General features: G+C 44.8%; 1 protein-coding gene across 1 annotated transcript in view; it reads left to right on the plus strand.

The window, feature by feature from the left end:
• VAT1L (vesicle amine transport 1 like) overlaps positions 1-18,148 on the plus strand; it is a 146,528-nt gene that overhangs the window by 115,923 nt on the left and 12,457 nt on the right. The window lies entirely within an intron of this gene.

The following is an 18,148-nucleotide window of genomic DNA, read 5'->3' on the forward strand; positions in this document are numbered from 1 at the left end:
TGGGAGATGTTAAAAGGTAGATAAAGGGAGGAAGGGGAAAGGTCCTGGGGTTAAATACTGTATTTGCTGGTGTGCAAAATTCACCAGTTATATGAGACCTATGCAATGTCATAAATTTTGATCAAAATAGTCATTTTCACCATACCTTTTAGAAAGTGACTTCATAGCGGGAAAAATTTTATACATGCAAATGCAGAATGTTGTACAGTGGAATCCTGGTTGGAAATCATAAAGTCTGGCTATGTAGTAATACCTTACAAACTCCTGAGGGGACATGGAAATCACACAGCTACGTGAATGCTGGCACCTGGCAGGATTAGTAGCAATACATTTAAATTCAAAATATCAGGGAGGGAATTCCCTGGCAGTACAGTGGTTGTGACTCGGCGCTTTCACTGCGGGCACCCAGGTTCCATCCCGCGTCAGGGAACTGGGATCCCCAAAGCTGGACCACCGTGCAGGCAAAAAAAAAAGAGAGAAAGAAATTAGGGAGAAAACCCAAGTTCTACACCTTAGCAGCTATGCGGACTTTAACTTGCTATTTCTGACAAGAAATCTTCTGATCGAATGTGGGGAAAAAATGTATCTTGACCGTGATGTTTTTAGGCTGCTTGTTTTACCAATAAGGGAGTTACCATATATTATTTTGCCTTGGGTTTCATTCATCCATTCATTCATTCATTCATATACCTGGGCATTTAGTGCCAGGTAATTTTGGGATCCTTATTCTTTTGTTGCAAGATGGGGAGGAGAAATCAGGAAATGCACCCTGTAAGTTTGAAATAAAGTTTAAGAAACGCTAAGTTAGGGCTTCCCTGGTGGTGCAGTGGTTGAGAGTCCGCCTGCCGATGCAGGGGACACGGGTTCGTGCCCCGGTCCAGGAAGATCCCACATGCCGCGGAGCGGCTGGGCCTGTGAGCCATGGCCGCTGAGCCTGCGCTCCGCAACGGGAGAGGCCACAACAGTGAGAGGCCCGCGTACCGCACAAAAAGAAAGAAAGAAAGAAAGAAACGCTAAGTTAAACAAAGTTCAACAGGTTTCTTTCCTCCAGGACTCCTTGTCTAGAGAATATACTGCACTGTCCTACTTATTTGACTATGGAAACCATTTGCTTTGTAGCTCACTTAATGCAGTTTCCTGAGGCACACTTGTTCCATGGAACACAGCTTGGGAAACTAACGTCTTTACAAACATATAGCTCTGTCTCTGTCACCAGATTGTCACATCTTAGCCATGCAATAGTTCAAATTCAGGGGAAGAACAGGATGGTGCTTCATCATTTAGAACCCACAGCAGAAACAGAGAGTGTCCGGGGAGAAGAATGCCGCTTCCTACCAGTGAAGCAATTGCTGAGATGTCACGGCTCACACTGTTTGTGAACTCCCAGGCTCCTCTCTTGCTCTGCCCACAAACCTGCATTCTTGTTTGCCTCCATGAATTCACAGAAATCCAAAAGGGAAAAACAAAGGGGGAGTCTTTCTTAACCAGGAGTGCTGAGCTAGCACACAGGAGAATGAATGTTAGGAGGGAAGCATGCTAGGACTCCACACAGAGGGACAAAGCAGTGGGATTCCAAGTACTTGGGGGATAGTGTCCCACACAAATCTCATTGGCTAAAACTGGTCACATGGTCCCACCTGACTGCAAGGAGACTGGGAAATGTAGTTTTCCTGAGTGCCCAGGAAGGAGAGGAAAATCAGATGTGGGTAGCACAAGTGTCCCAACCTCAAGCCCCTAAGTTCTTGATAATTTCAGTGGCCAAGAAAAGGAAATTTGTGTGATAAAATACTTCAAGTATTACATCCTGCGGTTTCATTGCTCTGTCTCATTCGAACTTACAGTAAATTTGAAGTATATCTTAGTTCCTCTTTCATTGGTGAAACTGTAGCTCAGAATGGTGGAGTAACTTGCCCAAGGTTCTTCACCTCATAAATGACAAAGCCAGAATCAAACCCATATCTAAAAACTGTATCTTACAGGGCTGTTGTGAGGACTGATTAAATTAGATATCCACCCATTCATTCAAATATTTATTAAACACCTATCTGAGGAAGAGAGAAAGCAGTCTTATGCAGAGCTGGAGGAAGAAGAAACAGCAAGCACAAAGGCCCTGAGGTGGGAACAGCCTGGGCACATTTGAAACAACAGCAATAAGGCAAACATGGCTGGGGTAGAGAGGAAGCACTGTGGTCTGAATGTTTGTGTCCCCCTAGAATTCATATGTTGAAACCTAACTCCCAAGGTGATGGCCTTAGGAGGTGATTAGGTCCTCAAAATTGAGCCCTTATAAAAGGAGCCCTAAAAAGCTCCCTTGGGGGACTTCCCTCGTGGTTCAGTGGTTAAGAATCCGCCTGCCAATGCAGGGGACACAGGTTCGAGCCCTGGTCCAGGAAGATCCCACATTCCGCGGAGCAACTAAGCCCGTGTGCCACAACTACTGAGCCTGTGAGCCACAACTACTGAGCCTGCACGCCACAACTACTGAAGGCCACACGCCTAGAGCCCGTGCTCCACAACGAGAAGCCACTGTGATGAGAAGCCCATGCACCGCAATGAGGAGCCTGCACACCACAACAAAGAGTAGCCCCCGCTCGCTGCAACTACAGAAAGCCTGCGTGCAGCAACAAAGACCGAACGCAGCCAAAAATAAATAAATAAATTTATTTTTTTTTAAAAAAAGCTCCCTTGGGAATTCCCTGGTGGTCCAGTGGTTAGGACTCCACGCTTCCACTGCAGGGGAGCACAAGTTCAATCCCTGGTTGGGGAAGTAAGATCTCACATGCTGCATGGTGTGGTCACAAAAAGATCCCTTGTCCCTTCTACCATGTGAGGGCACATGAAAAAGTGTCTCTGAACCAGGAAGCAGGCCCCCAGCAGACACTGAATCTGCCAGCACCATGATCTTGGACTTTCCAGCCTCCAGAACTGTGAGAAATGAATTTCTGCAGTTTATAAGCCACCCAGTCTCTGGTATTTTGGTTATCACAGCCCAGCAGGACTAAGACAGGGAAGGAAGAGTAAAGGAGGTCAGAGCAGCAGCACGGTCTGGGGTGGGAGGTACCGTAGGAACCTGGGAGTTTTCCACCTCCGATAGGAAGGGAGCCACTGGGGTCCTTTGAGCAATGGACCGACATGGTCTGATTTTCTTGTTTTGAAAAATCCTTCTGGCTCCTTTGTGCAGAATAGATGGTTCTGAGAAAAGGGGAGTAAGAGTAGAATCCACCAGACTTTCTGGTAGGTTGGAGGTAAAGAGCGGGAGAAGAGAACCAAGAAAAACTCCTAGATTTTTGGCCTGAAAACCAGATGAATAGTGGTTGTCGTAGACAGAATAATGGCGGCCAAACATGTCCACGCCCTAATCCCTGAAACCTGTGAATATGTTATTTTATATGACAAAAGGGACTTTACAGAGGTGACTAAGTTAAAGGTCTTGAACTGGGGAGATTTTCCTGATTCATCCAGGCCGCCCAATGTGATCACAAGGGTCCCTGGAACAGGGAGCAGGAGGGTGAGAGTCGCGGAGACTTGAAGGTGCCTCTGGCTTTGAAGATGGAGGAGGGGCCGCGAGCCAAGGAGTGTGGGTGGAAGCCAAAGAAACAGATTCTCCCCGAGAGCGTCCCGAAGGAAGACAGCCCTGCTGACACCTGACTTTAGCGCGGTGAAAGCCAGTTTGGACTTCCGACCTCCAGAACTGTAAGATGATACATCTGTATTGGTTTTAGCCACTAAGTCTGGGGTAGTTGGCCTAAGAAGCAGCAAGAGAAAATGAATGCAGTGGTATGTGGAACCATCTTTTGAAAACCAAAACACTAAACAGTAACCACCATGAAAAATTAGGGATTCCAGCGGAGCGGACAGACAGAGGCAGGATGGGTTTATGGTTCAACTGTAATATGAAAAGTACTTGATTGTGTGGTACCTCAGAGTTTCAAAGCCAAGCGGGAGGTACCAATTATGGCAGGTCCTGCATCAGATGATGGAGGTGTAAGGATGAGTAATAGGCGGGTCTACAGGTCTGATGAAAAACTCACAGGCTGGGGAACCGTTTCACGGCAGCTTAACGACCCGCCTCTTATGCTACCTCCAAAAGCGACTCCGATCTAGTTTTCATTAATGAGTGAGAGAAAAATGCATCAAGATGCTCTGTTCCCTTATGGTCCCACAGAACATTTCTTCAGGCAAAATTTTTTTTCTCTCTTACCTCCGCCTCACTGAATGTAGTTTATTTCACTTGGGTCTTACTTTCAGTTGAAACCAGCCAACTGATTCACAGAGGGTAGGGCACCTCTGAAAAAATAATCAAAGTTTCATTCAACGAGTGAAATTTCTTTTTGGTTGTGGGACATGCCTCTTCATCTAACCCGATGTAATTCTAAAGTGGTAACTGAGATTTTTATGGGATGTTATTAAGAAATGTCATCACTGCCTATTACAGCTAATGAAATAAATTGGCAGTGCAGGTAACAGAACTGATATTCTATAGAATTACAACTGTTTGGGAAATCAAGGGAAAGCCATCTCTTCGGGGCATCAGGAATTTTTTTAACACTTTCCAATCAGAAGGAACCTTGTACCCAGTCCTTCCTCCACTGTCCTTTCAATAATGTTTAAAAGAAAACTTTACCCTTACCCCAAATCTGAGAGAGAGAGGGAGAGAATGAGGATCAGAAAGGGAAGTGGGAAATGATACAAATGAACTTAGTTACAAAACAGAAATAGACCCACAGACACAGAAAACAGATTTATGGTTACCAGAGAGGAACAGAGTGCAGGGAGGGATAAATTAGGAGTTTGGGATTAACATATACACTCTACTATATATAAAATAGAGAAACAGCAAGGACCTACTATATAGCACAGGGAAATACACACAAAATTTTCTAACAACTGATAAGGGAAGAGAATCTAAAAAAGAATGTGTGTGTGTGTGTGTGTGTGTGTGTAAATAAGTGAATCACTGTGCTGTACACCTGAAACTAACACATTGTAAATCAACTCTACTCCAATTTTAAAATAAATAAAATTAAATTAAAATAAATAACTTTTTTTTAAAAAAGAAAGGTAAGTAGGAAGCATGGGAAAGAGGGTTGGACTTACTGGATCGTGTCTCCTGCCATTATTGCTGGAGACAGAATTGCTCAGTAAAATCAATACTGGTTGTAAAGTTAAAGTGAAGAAATACCTGTTTGCAGGGCTGTTGAGACTTGTGATGTGGTGATGTGTCTAGAGTGCCTGGCACTGTCTAAAGCACAGTAGATGCCTAATGAGTATCATCTCATTCTCCAGAGCAGCCTGCCTCCCTCTCTCTTTCTGACCCCTCCTGACTTCCTCCTCCAAGGCTCAGTGACATATGCCTGGGTGAGGGGAAAGCAGGCAGGGAGAAAGTGGGAGATGCGATAAGGTTGTGGGGAGATCAGAGCAGCAATGGCTTGTCTTACAAATTCCCTGGCCTGCTGTGGGAAAGACCTAGTGGGTACAGTGGGCGCTTCCAAGCTCTGGACCTTCCTGGTTATCGTCATATACTGAGACTTAAGGTTAAAGAACACTTGTACTTCTGTAGCCAAATTCCCTCTATACTCTGGAGCGACATATAGCCCATGTTAGACCTGAAGAAACCGAGGCTCAGAGGGGCTTCATGATTTGCCCAGGATTGCAAAGTCCAGTAAGAGGAGCCTGAATCTTCCCAAATCACTGCGCAAGCAGCTCTTTCCGCCACCTCGTACCTGCCCCCTACCTTCAGGTAAAAGCCAACAGCAAAGGGAAGGAGCCAAGTCCAGAGACCTGGAGAAAGACCTCTTGGACCAGGCGCATTGGGTCTCTAGATTTACACCAATTGAAGAGACAAGTCGAAGCCCCTACCAGGTGAGGATTCCAAAGAGGCTGTTAAGCTGGAGGTGTAAAGAGAGCTGACAATTACCTAAGAAAACGTGCCCAAAGATGTGAGATAGAACTATAGTCTTCTGAAGGAAGATGCTAAGTCATAGCAAGTTTAGGGACTGGGAAAATGTGCAGTATTCCCACCGTGGCTGATTTCAAGCAACCAACATGCCATCAGTGAACTGAGACTGGGGAAGAAATGCACACAGTCAGGTTTCCTGGACCAGCACACACTGGCTTCAGCCCCCTCTTACAGCTGCTTGTGGATTATGTGCAAGGCACCAGATCAGGCAGTTTCTCATGCCAGCTCATGCAAGCCCCCAAGGCTATAGTTGCTGATAACAATTATCACCATTTTGCAGATAAGCAGAAAGGTTACAGGATACACCCAAGGTCATACAGCTGCTGAGTGATGGAGCTGGGATCTGAACCCAGTTCTCAGCATGGGCACGTTCCCTCATCATGGCTGCGCAGCCCCCCCCCCCCCCGCCAGTGCATCATCCCCCAGCACAAGGTGTGTGGCTCCCTTTCTTCTGCCTCTTGAAACTCTGTCCATCTAGCCCATCTCATCTTATCTCTCTTGATACACAACTTCTGCCCCAAGCCTATCCATGTAGGACTCAAGGAAAAAAAAAAAAAAAGAAACAAAAACATTTTCTCCACCACATCTTTCATAAGGTCCTCATTCAGCCCTCAGAAAGCCCCAGTCATCTCCCTGTTGGCCATGACATTGAACATCCTGCTTCAGTAGGGCAAAGAGGAGAAGGGGAACCTCTTCTTTATTGAATTCCTGCTACACGCCTGGCTTTGTGCTGGTGGCTCTACCACACTGTCTCATTTTATCCTCACAACCACTCCATGAGGGGGGCACTTATGCCATTTTACAGATGAGAAAACTGAGGCTCTGAGAGGTTGAATGACCTGTGGAAAGTCACCCAGCTTAGAAGTGATGAGACTGGGATTGGAGCTCCAGTGCCCACTATGTCTCCATTAAACTAGCTCTGCCCCAGGGCCCGGCACAATCCCAGACACACTGAATTCAGAATTAATCTTCTGTGTCAAGGTACAGGGCAGGAGGGCAGCAGAGGAGGCCACTGACCGCATACAGGCTGGGCCTTTTGGGGCAGAGGCTCCACGATTACCACTGACAAAGCTACCCCAGGATTTATTCATTGTACTGCAGTACTAGAGAGATTTCTTGGATTTCCATCCAGAGGAGGAGTGGTATAGCCCCTGGGAGTTGTAAATAAACCTCACACTCTCCACGCAGAGTTATGGATCATTTTCTTGGGGTGCCAGCAGTGCATGCTTCATCCCCCCGATATAGCCCCTGATGTTCTGCATGTGTGTTTATCTATTTGGCCCTCTCTGCTCCCCAAAAGTGAGCTCCTAAGGCCAGTAGGAGGTGGTGTACATAGTGTCTTATATGTCATTATGTCATCCCGCCTGGATGTGAAGCCTCCACGTGACTTCAATCTTCCAAGAACAGTGGAACAAGCCTCCTTCTCAAGTCAAAAAAAACACTTGGATTTTAACCCAAACTTTGTCACTTATTAGCTGTGTGACCTTAGGCAAGTCACTTCACCTCTCACTGCTAATTTCCTGCTTGGTGTACTTCACTCTCTACCACTGCAGGGTTACCATGAAACTAAGAGAGGAAGTCATGAAGGATGAGTAAATACTGGAGCAGATTATGTCCGAGCCTTACGTTAAGTCTTATTTACGTGTTATAACCAATTCTCAACTCGTTCAATAATTAAGTAAAAATTACATCGTTACGCTTGGGCCAGACAGTGAAGGACAGACATCAGCGCCCTCTACAGGTCAGAGTGGCAATGGCAGCAGTGACCTGTGACATCTTTGAAGGGGGGATAATTCTTTGGGGGAACAGAAGTCTTGCATCCACAGCCCTCTTTCTCCCCTTCTCCAATTAGTGACCCTCCTAGCTTAGGAGGATCAAGTTAAGGGGGGCCCCAGGATGACTTACAGGCTCCCCTCCAGTCTCCTGTTTCTAATGCCTACCTCTAAGGCAGTGGTTCTCAGCTGGGTGAGATTTTGTCCTCTGGGGACTGCTGGCAGTGTCTGGAGGCGTTCTGGGTCCTCACAACTGGGAGGACACTACTGGCATCTAGTGAGCAGAGGGCTGGAATGGTACTAAACGTCCCACAATACACAGGACAGCCCCACGCAACAAAGAATCATCCGGCCCGGAATGTTACTAGTGCCGAGGTTGAAAATCCCGCTATAAGGCACTAGGGAGCTGTGTCACTCTGGAAGCTCTGTTTATTCTACTGGAATCCTAGAGAAATCCGTGCAGTTCCCATCCTGAGAAGGAATGGCTTAGCCTCCAGGCATCGGAACTAAATCTTATGCTCCCCAGGCAGGGCTGGGGACCATCTTCTTGGGATCACAAGGGTACTCCCTTCATCTCCCCACAATAGCTCCCACTGCACTTTCTCCTGGCGACTGCCTCCCATGTGACATTCGAAGACACGTCCCAGCAAGGCAGTCCCATGGAGCAGCACCGAGCTTCTGGAAGAGCAAAACCAATCACTCAGGGCATGAAGTATTTCTTTTTACCTCTGCAGTCCTAGGTGTGGATGGAGACACTGAGGGACAGAGTCCTTCAGTAGTGATTCCAGGATGATTGATTGTTGGTTGACTGTATTGTTTGGGATGGATGGAGGCACCTTGTCTTGCTTACAGTTTCTCAGCATTTATATGTCATGCACTCATCCTTTTATCTTTTTAAGAATCTGCTCGGTATGGGGTCCAATGTTAAGTGTTACAAATGAAATATTCGCCTAACATTCTTTGTCATGCTTAGGAGACAGGGCCACTGTGCTGTCACAGTTGGGAAGGAAGCAGGCTCTAGAGACACATGGACACTAGCTGGGTTCGAATCCCAGCTATGCTGCCTTCTTGCTGTATGATGCTGGGAAAGCTACTCAACCTCTCTTAGCTTCAGTTTTCTCATCCTTAAAAATTGCAATGATGCCTCATTCTCAGACTTGTTAGAAGCACTAAACGTCTAAATGGTCATAACAGAACAGATTTTAAGTCTCCTGGTTTCCATCTTTATATCCTAGCTCTTCTAATATTTTTAGCTGTGTCACCTTGAGCATATTAAGTTCTAGGATTCTCAGTTTCATCTTCTGTAAAGTAGAAATAATAACCCACCATGTACAAAGTTGATGTGAAGATTAAGGGAGATGATGCCTGGAAACCAGTTAGCCGGTTACTGCTGGCATGTCGTCAGTACTCAATAGACGTAACCATTATAATCGTTACTATCTGTTACTGTTATGTTGCCTGCAGTAATCAGAGCTCAAATAGCTGTTTTCATCCACATTATTATTTAGATCTATTTCAGTGTCTTAAATAGCTGTGCATGGCTGAGAGGCATGCATACCTACCTCTTCTTTGTGCCAAGACTGCAGACTGATGAACTGCAGGAGGGGAAAACAACGCAGGCAGATGGGTCCTCCATGGGGGCAGGTTTCTCATAATCCCACCTGCACACATGCAGTGATAAACTGAACGCTCTCCCAAGCTTTCTTCATCCATGTGATAATTTCTTTAAAACCTGCGTGGAACACCAAGCAATGAAAACTGATGAGCCGAATGATAGACTCCACATCGTACAGAGGCCTGTCTGCTGTGTTTCCTACAGATGCTCTGGGCTGAGTCAAGGTCTGTTCAGAGTGCTCAATTATGGAACATCCAGAGGCGAACAGACCTAGTCTGTCAAGTCCATGGGGGCCAAGACGCTGTATCATTTGGTTTTGCAGTTCCTGCAGTGACCAGAATTGTTCTGATGATAGAAGAGTCCAAAAAATAGTGTAATAAGTGGCTTCTGGGACCTGTATTGGTGAGACTATTGACTCATTCACTTGGAAACATGGCTGATTCGAGATTGTGGAACTTTTAAAAAAATTATTTTCTTCCACATACAGATGGCCAATAAGCAGATGAAAAGATGCTCAACATCACTAATTATTAGAGAAATGCAAATCAAAACTACAATGACCTCACACCAGTCAGAATGGCCATCATTAAGAAGTCTACAAGTAACAAATGCTGGAGAGGGTGTGGAGAAAAGGGAACCCTCCTGCACTGCTGGTGGGAATGTAAACTGGTGCAGCCACTATGGAGAACAGTATGGAGGTTCCTTAAAAAACTAAAAATAGGATTATCAAATAATCTAGCAATCCCACCCCTAGGAATATATCTGGACAAAACTATAATTAGAAAAGACACACGCACCCCAGTGTTCACTGCAGCACTATATACAATAGCCAAGTCATGGAAACAATTCAGCTGTCCACTGACAGACGAATGGATAAAGAAGATGTGGTGTATACATATATATACAGCAACATGGATGGACCTAGAGATTATCGTACTAAGTAAAGTAAGTCAGAAAGAGAAATATAAATACTGTATGATATCCCTTATATGTGGAATCTAAAATATGACACAAATGAACTTATCTATGAAATAGAAACAGAATCACAGACATAGAGAACAGACTTGTGGTTGCCAAGGGTGGGGCAGGGGAGGGATAAATTAGAAGGTTGGGATTAACAGATACACCCTACTATATATAAAATAGATAAACAGCAAGGACCTACAGTATAGCACAGGGAACTATATTCAATATCCTGTAATAAGCCATAATGGAAAAGAATATGAAAAAGTATATATATACATATATATATATAAAACTGAATCACTGCTGTACACTGGAAACTAACACAATGTGGTAAATCTACTATATTTCAATAAAAAATAAATTAAAAAGAAGAAAAGCACTAAAACCATTAAAAAGTTTTTATTCCAATAGGAAAAATGTCATATTCAATGGAGACATTTAAAAATATACCCCTTCAAAGAAAAAAGAATAAAGGCAGAAAAAACCATCTATATCCCATCACCCAACAATAACCCTTGAATATATTTTGTGGGGTTTTTTCCTTCCAAAATTTTCTTTTTGTGCATTTGGGGGTTTGTTTTGATTTTCTTTTGTTCGGGGGTTTGACATTTTTTAGAAGTTATAATCACATAGTAAAAAATTCTGCAGACTGCTTTCTTTTCCCCTCTGATAGACTCTTTCAGCATTTTTAACTCTCACGGTCACATAGTATTGCAACAAATGAGTAGATCAGGGTTTACTCAACTGTTCCCCTGCTCCTGGACATCTAGATTATTTTTTATTTTTATTGTTGTAGCTGCAATGAACATTTTGGATATAAAGCTTTTTCTCTTGTTATTCCAAATGTAGCATTATTTCCTCAGGATATATTCTCAAAAGTGGAATTGCTAGGTCAGAGCATTTTAAAGACATTACAAGGTGTTTTAAAGACCGTGTAAAGAGTGCAAGCATTCCCTACACTGCGTGGTGTGGATGTGACTTCAGTTTTGTATTAGTGCGGGTGAATTGCCACCCACCTCTCCAACTTCTACCAAACTCTTTGTCTGCTATGGGGACCTTCCCAGATCCACCCTCCCCTATGACTCCAGAGGGGTCTGACTGTTGTGCAAAAGCTGTTCCTCGGGGATCAGTGTTACCACCCTGTGAACCCGAGTGGCCCGTCCACCCTGTCCCCGATGTGTGGCCCTATCAGCTGAGGCAGGGGGCCCCTGAGCAGGAAAGGAAAGTGGCTGGAAGACAAAACCTCTCTCAACCGTTGAATTTTCTACCCTGTGTGTTGAGCCCGTGTATTTTTCCATCTCGTCGCCGTGGCAACACAACCTCAAGGCTAATAGGTACTCGATCGTGCTTAGAGGGAAAAACTCAGCTGACAGACAAGCGAGGAAGATGCAGGAAGGAAAAGGTTAGCCCCCATGCCCCTCTGTGCCTTGGCAAACGGGCAGAGATAATTAAAAACTTGACTTTAGAATCACACAGACGCCGACAGAAGGGAGGTTCCAGACCTAGCAAAGTCACCTGTTCGCAACGCTAATTAAAATGGACGAAGATATATCAAATTACCTCAGATCTCCTCTGTGCTTGATGGAGAATCTTTCAAAACATAGGTCTTTTTAGAGGATCTTTCTCCCCTTTGGAGAATTACATGGCTTTCAAACAGCCTGAAATGATCTCAAAGGCCAGGTGGGATGGGCAGCCTATTGAGATATCCCACCATCAAATTTGTCAATTCCACCTCACAGCCCCCCTAATTCCCATTTCTCTTCGTCCCCTGCCCCACCTGCCGGCATCCCTCTCAGGCCATCTTCTCAAGACACACCTCTGATCAGGTCCAAGTGAAGATGTCTCCAAGCCCCACCTCCAGCCCCCAGCTGGCACAGCTCAGCCCAGTGTCCCCTCACTAACTCTCAGGTCCCTGTGTGAGCCATCTTTCCCCTTTCAGGACTCTGTACATGCATTTTCTCTTCCTGGAAAAGGCCTCCCACCCCTCAAAGCCCCGAGCAAATGCCATATTTCTCTAAACTGAGTCATTTCCTGCCCCTGGGCTTGCACACCTCTTGATTCATACCTAGAATATAGCTCTTCCCATGCTCTCCTGGACGGAGTGCACGGATGGTGTCCCCACCTCGGCAGCCTGGGGGCTTGTCTGGGGAAGGGGCCGTGTGCGATCATCTCCTTGAATGCTGCCCGGCCTGTGGCAGGCGTTCAATATTGGAATTTATTACCCTTGCAAAGCTGGGTGATTTGCTGAAAAGGATACATTATTCTATCTGGGGAAATGGGGTAAGACCTTGACCTTCTCCAGCACCAAGCTTCTAAGGAGCCCAAACCCCTCATTTATAACATCAGTATTCAACGTATACAGTTGAGCATTTGGGTGCTGAAATTGTTGTTATAGTTATTGTTTGGGGGAACAAAGTCAAAGTTCATATTTTATAACCTTTTTGGGAAATTCCAAACATATTCAAAAGTAGCAAATACTGACCCACCTCCCACCCCCACCAGCCATGTACCATCAAGGCAGCCTCCACAGTGATGAACATTTGGCCAATTTGTTTCCTCTGGTGCCTCCCCTCCTCCATTATTTTTCTGAAGTATTTTGTTTTTTTTTCTTTTTTGCGTGGTACGCGGGCCTCTCACTGTTGTGGCCTCTCCCGTTGCGGAGCACAGGCTCCGGACGCGCAGGCTCAGCGGCCATGGCTCACGGGCCCTGCCGCTCCATGGCATGTGGGATCTTCCCGGACCAGGGCACGAACCCGTGTCCCCTGCGTCGGCAGGCAGACTCTCAACCACTGTGCCACTAGGGAAGCCCCTGAAGTATTTTAAGGCAAATCCCAGACATGATGTCATTTCACCTGCTAATATTTTATAAGCAGTCTAGGTGAAAATCCTAGCTCTTCTACCTCCTATGTCTGTGATCTTGGGCAGATTGACCGTCCCAATCCTTGCATTCTATATATGTAAAATGAGAATAATTACGGCACATACATCATAGGGTTATAATGAGGAGCAAACGGACTATTCCGCAAAAAACACTTGACACTCGGCATCTGTCCAGCTTGTGTGCTAAGTGGTCGGTGTTAGCCATTAAAATCACTATTATTATCATTATCCTTACTGAATTTATAGCACAGTCCCAAGCATTTGGGACATGAAAGACATACAGCTGTATCGATCACTAATCATAGCTCTGGCAGTAGAAGGAGAGCAGATTGGAGAAACTGGGGCCTCAGAGACCAAATAGGAGGCTGGAAAAATCATCCTGGAAGGAGGTGATGGGGCCTTGAGCTAGACAGTGATGGAGAGTGGAGATAGGACACACAGGGAGATGAGAACAAAGACCTCTGACTGACTAGCTGCAGCAGGGGAGGTGCTTGCTGCAATTAAAGGTCAAGTTTAGATTTTGATGGCCTGGAGAGAGTAAGTTAAGGGAGAGGAAGAAGGTGTGAAATAATGAGTTTCCTCTTAGAGGCTTTGTCCTTGCAGTACTGATGGGACATCCTTTAATGGGGTAACCTCTGATGGGGCTTCCTCTGATGGGACAAGCTCTGATGGGGCTTCCTCTGATGTGACATCCTGGAAAAGACACTTGGCACATGAGACCACTGATTATGACAGCACATGGTTTCTCCTGCATAGCTGGTGGTTCCTTTTACTTCGGAGTTATTTACATCTCCCTGTGAAAGGCTCCAGATGCCCCGCCCTGATGAGCTTCCTTCTACTCCTGCTCTGTAACCTCCCTTCACTACCGTGATGATCAAAGTGGAGTTGGTGCTTTACCCACCATTGCTTTTAAAACTTACTCTGCATGAACACATGCTCACTGTGGACATTTTAAAAAACACAGACAATATGATGTCACATATGTGGAATCTAAACTGTCAAACTCACAGAAGCAGAGAGTAGAAGGGTGGTTACCAGGGGCTGCAGGGAGGGGGAATGGGATGTGACAGTCAAAGAGAACAAAGTTTTATGTAAGATAAGTAAGTTCTGGAGATCTGCTATACAGCATAGTACCCATAGCTAACAATACTGTATTGTGTACTTAACATTTGCTAAGAGGGTAGAGCTTATGTTAAGTGTTCTTACCTCAAAATAGTAACTATAATAAAAAGGGTGAGAGAAAACTTTGGGAGGTGATGGGTATGTTTATGGTCTTGATGGTGGTGATGGTTTCATGGGTGTACGCTTATCCCCAAGCTCATTCAGCTGTAACCATTAATTACATACAGCTTTTTATATACCAATTATACCTTAATAAAGTGGTTTTAAAAATAAATAAACAGAAAAAACACAAAAAGTATAATGGAGAAAATGAAAACTAGCCTTACCACAGATATACCCAGGGTAGCTGGGTTGATACAAGCTCTTGTTTATTCTTTATATTAATATATATTCTACAGAGGTGTGATCACACTGAATATAAAATTACTTTTTCTCCTTATCACATCGGTAAGAAATGGGATGAGGTGACCTTTCAGGGATATCCTGCAATTCCCTCAACCATCCTACTCCTGATGGACATGTTTTTGTTTTTGTTTTAGATTTTTTTTTTTTAATTTATTTTTGGCTGAGTTGGGTCTTCGTTGCTGCGCGCGGGCTTTCTCTCTAGTTGCGGCGAGCGGGGGATACTCTTTGTTGCCGTGCGCAGGCTTCTCACTCCGGTGGCTTCTCTTGTTGCGGAGCACGGGCTCTAGGCGCTCGGGCTTCAGTAGCTGTGGCACACGGGCTTAGTTGCTCCGCGGCATGTGGGATCTTCCCAGACCAGGGATCGAACCTGTGTCCCCTGCACTGGCAGGCAGATTCTTAACCACTGCGCCACCAGGGAAGCCCTGATGGACATGTTTTGCTCCAACTTTTTCCTTTTCAATATCAAGTAAGAAGTATTAACTATTCAATTAGTGAATGGTTTACCCATAAAGCTTTATTCAGTTTCCTTAATTTTGCTCCTTTTAAAAGGCTGCTGCTACCAATAAAAATAAGGAAGAATCAATTATTTATTCTCCCTTTCTTATATGAGATGTTTATCACTCGTAATCAACTAATAGATGAAGGGACGTGTCTCTTTAAAAAATTATGGCAGCTAATAAATGAACAGAGTGTTAGAATCAGAATATCACCGTTTCACAATCCCAAATAAATTAATGGGTCTAGGCATTGATTATCAGGAAAAGAGGGTCAACCAGCCATCGTGTGTCTCCCAGAGGACACAACAGTACCTACAGTCTTAGTCTGATCAAACCTCCTACCAACTTGGAGGAAATACAGATCACAGGGGCCATGCTGGACAATACCAGCTACCTGCAATCCACAGAATCCAGACAGTGCGAAGGAAACCACCACCAAACCACCTGGGCTCTTCACCTTGCAAGGAACAGCAACAAAAAAACAGAAGAAATAGATTTAAAAGGACTTGTCCATTTTTTAAATGGGCAAGGTAAAACTATGGTGCCTAGGGTAGTACAGTCAGGCGAAAAACTAAAAGAAACACAAGGAAGTGATCACTCTGAAAGTCGGGATACAAGTGGTAATAGTTGGAGGAGGGGAGGGAGTTGAGGTTGGCACAGAATACATGGTGGGGGGAGGCTTTGAGGATGTCCAACAAAGTTCTATTTCTTGACCTGAGCACTTACAAACTATATATTTGTTTTGTGTGGTTGTGTGTGTGTGTGTTTTATTTCATAATCAAAATAGTTTAAAAAGAAAAAAAAGTTAAAGGTGTACTACCTGTCTCGGGTTAAATAGTGCCCCTCCCAATTCATGTCCTTCCCCGAACCTTGGAATGTGAGTGTATTTGGAAATAGCGTCACTGCAGATGTATTTCAACATTACAACGTTGCAGAGAGTTAAATTCTTATGAGGGCATACTGGAATAGGATAAGCCCTCAGTCCAGTATGACTGGTGTCCGTATAAGAAAAGAAGAGACAGAGAAACACAGGGAAGAATGGCACGTGAAAGCAGAGGCAGAGATTGGAGTGCTGTGATTACAAGCCAAGGACACCAAGCACTGCCAACAACCCGCAGAAGCTAGGAGAGAAGCATGGAAAAGGCTGTTCCTCAGAGCCTTTGGTAGGAACCCATCCTTCTGACACCTTGACTTTGGACATTTAGCCTCCAGAACTGTGCAAGAATAAACTTCTATTATTTGAAGCCACCTGGCTGGTTGCCCTTTGTTACTGCAGCCCTAGGAAACCAATGCAATACCCAAACATTACCATGCGTTCATAATTTTTAAAAAAATGAAAACAGTGATTAGTTTTGCTGTAGACCGGGTGTGATTTTTCAAGGTAGGATTTCCAGGTTCTTGTCCATATGCAAACTGTTATTTACTTGGTTGTAGTGATAGCCAGATACAGTTTAATCTCTGGGCTCTCTCTTCATCTGACAGGTTTGCGATTTAATTCAAGGATACACATCACCACCAGCCATTGGGTCACACTACATCCTGACGTTTCCTTTGCCAAAATGAAACCAGCCTTCCACTGCATTTCCAGCATGTAACTCTGCTTCTAATTTTTTCTGCTCACATCACAATCAGATCAGGCTCATTGCACCATGGGCCATGGGTCGCCTGAGTAACACACTGATTCGCACTTCTGCACTCACATCCTATGACCTCACTTCCACAGAGACCTTCCCCTCGAACCACAAGCAGATGAAACTCCGTGAGCAACACGGACTCAAGGAAAAAAGGGAGAATATTTGTATGTATACCTGATTGACAAATTCCCACTCACTTCACAGGGCTGCTGCAAGGAAAGGAGATCAAGCACAGAAGTGCTTTCCTCGGTGACAGCACCTGCTAAGCATTCGTCATATGTCAGCTGCTGTGATGTGAATGAGCACTGCCCCCCACCACCCCATGGACGTGCCACCTCTGCCTCGTCCTTTACATTTACCTGATTTTTAGATTCAGCTCTTTTCTTGAGACACTTACCTTCTCCTAGTATAACCTACGGGCAGGTGGTGACTCTTAAATCACTACGGTCCCAAACATATAGCCCTCCCATTCCTTCCTGTCTAAGTGAAGGGTATCCACAAGAAACCCCCCTTCCAAGTGGTGGAGAACCAGCTTCCTACAAGAGCTTTTTGTTTGCAAATGCCTCTTACACAATCACTCTTTTATTTCACTCCTTACTTTAGAGCAACCCACAGTCCCCAAACAACTTGTCCCAGGCATACCCGCCTTGGTTGGCCACCTCTAATTTTGCACCCTGGGTACCCCAGCACTCATCTAAATGACAGCCATATCTAGATGACATAGTCAATGCTATCTCAATTCCCTTAGGTACTGAAATGCCCCCAAACACCTGCAAACAAGCCCTTTCCCTTAAAGCCTATGGAAAGGGCCTTCTAAACTGTACTTTCCTAAATGTTAGCAGGTCTGGCTGTCATCCCTTTGAAAAGATGAGACCTTTCAAGATTTTGAAAGGTCTTTGGCCTCCTTACAGTTCTAACCCTTTTCCATAACTCTCACATTTGACTGTTCCCAGGGAAAACTTTCAGGTGCCATGGAATGGAATCATTATCCACCTGGGAATGAATAGAACCAGTACTATCTGGAAGCAAAGGGGTTACATCATTAGTAAGGAACTAGAGTCCTCCAAGCAGAAATAAGAGCTTCTCTAACTGATTGGAGGATTTTGCTAAAGGATTTGAAGCAAGAACCAGTTGAAACTACATTTTGTAAGTTCTGCCATTGTCACGTGGGATTTCAGGAGTGGCAGGAGCTCATTATGATGTAACCCATTCCCAGCAGACTTGAGGATCTTAAGTAATTCAAGAGGATTTTCAAAGCATAATCACCAGCATCACCCTCAGTGCTCTGGTGGCCATCA

Source organism: Phocoena phocoena, chromosome 20 (assembly GCF_963924675.1).
Source record: "Phocoena phocoena chromosome 20, mPhoPho1.1, whole genome shotgun sequence".
NCBI lineage: Eukaryota > Metazoa > Chordata > Mammalia > Artiodactyla > Phocoenidae > Phocoena > Phocoena phocoena.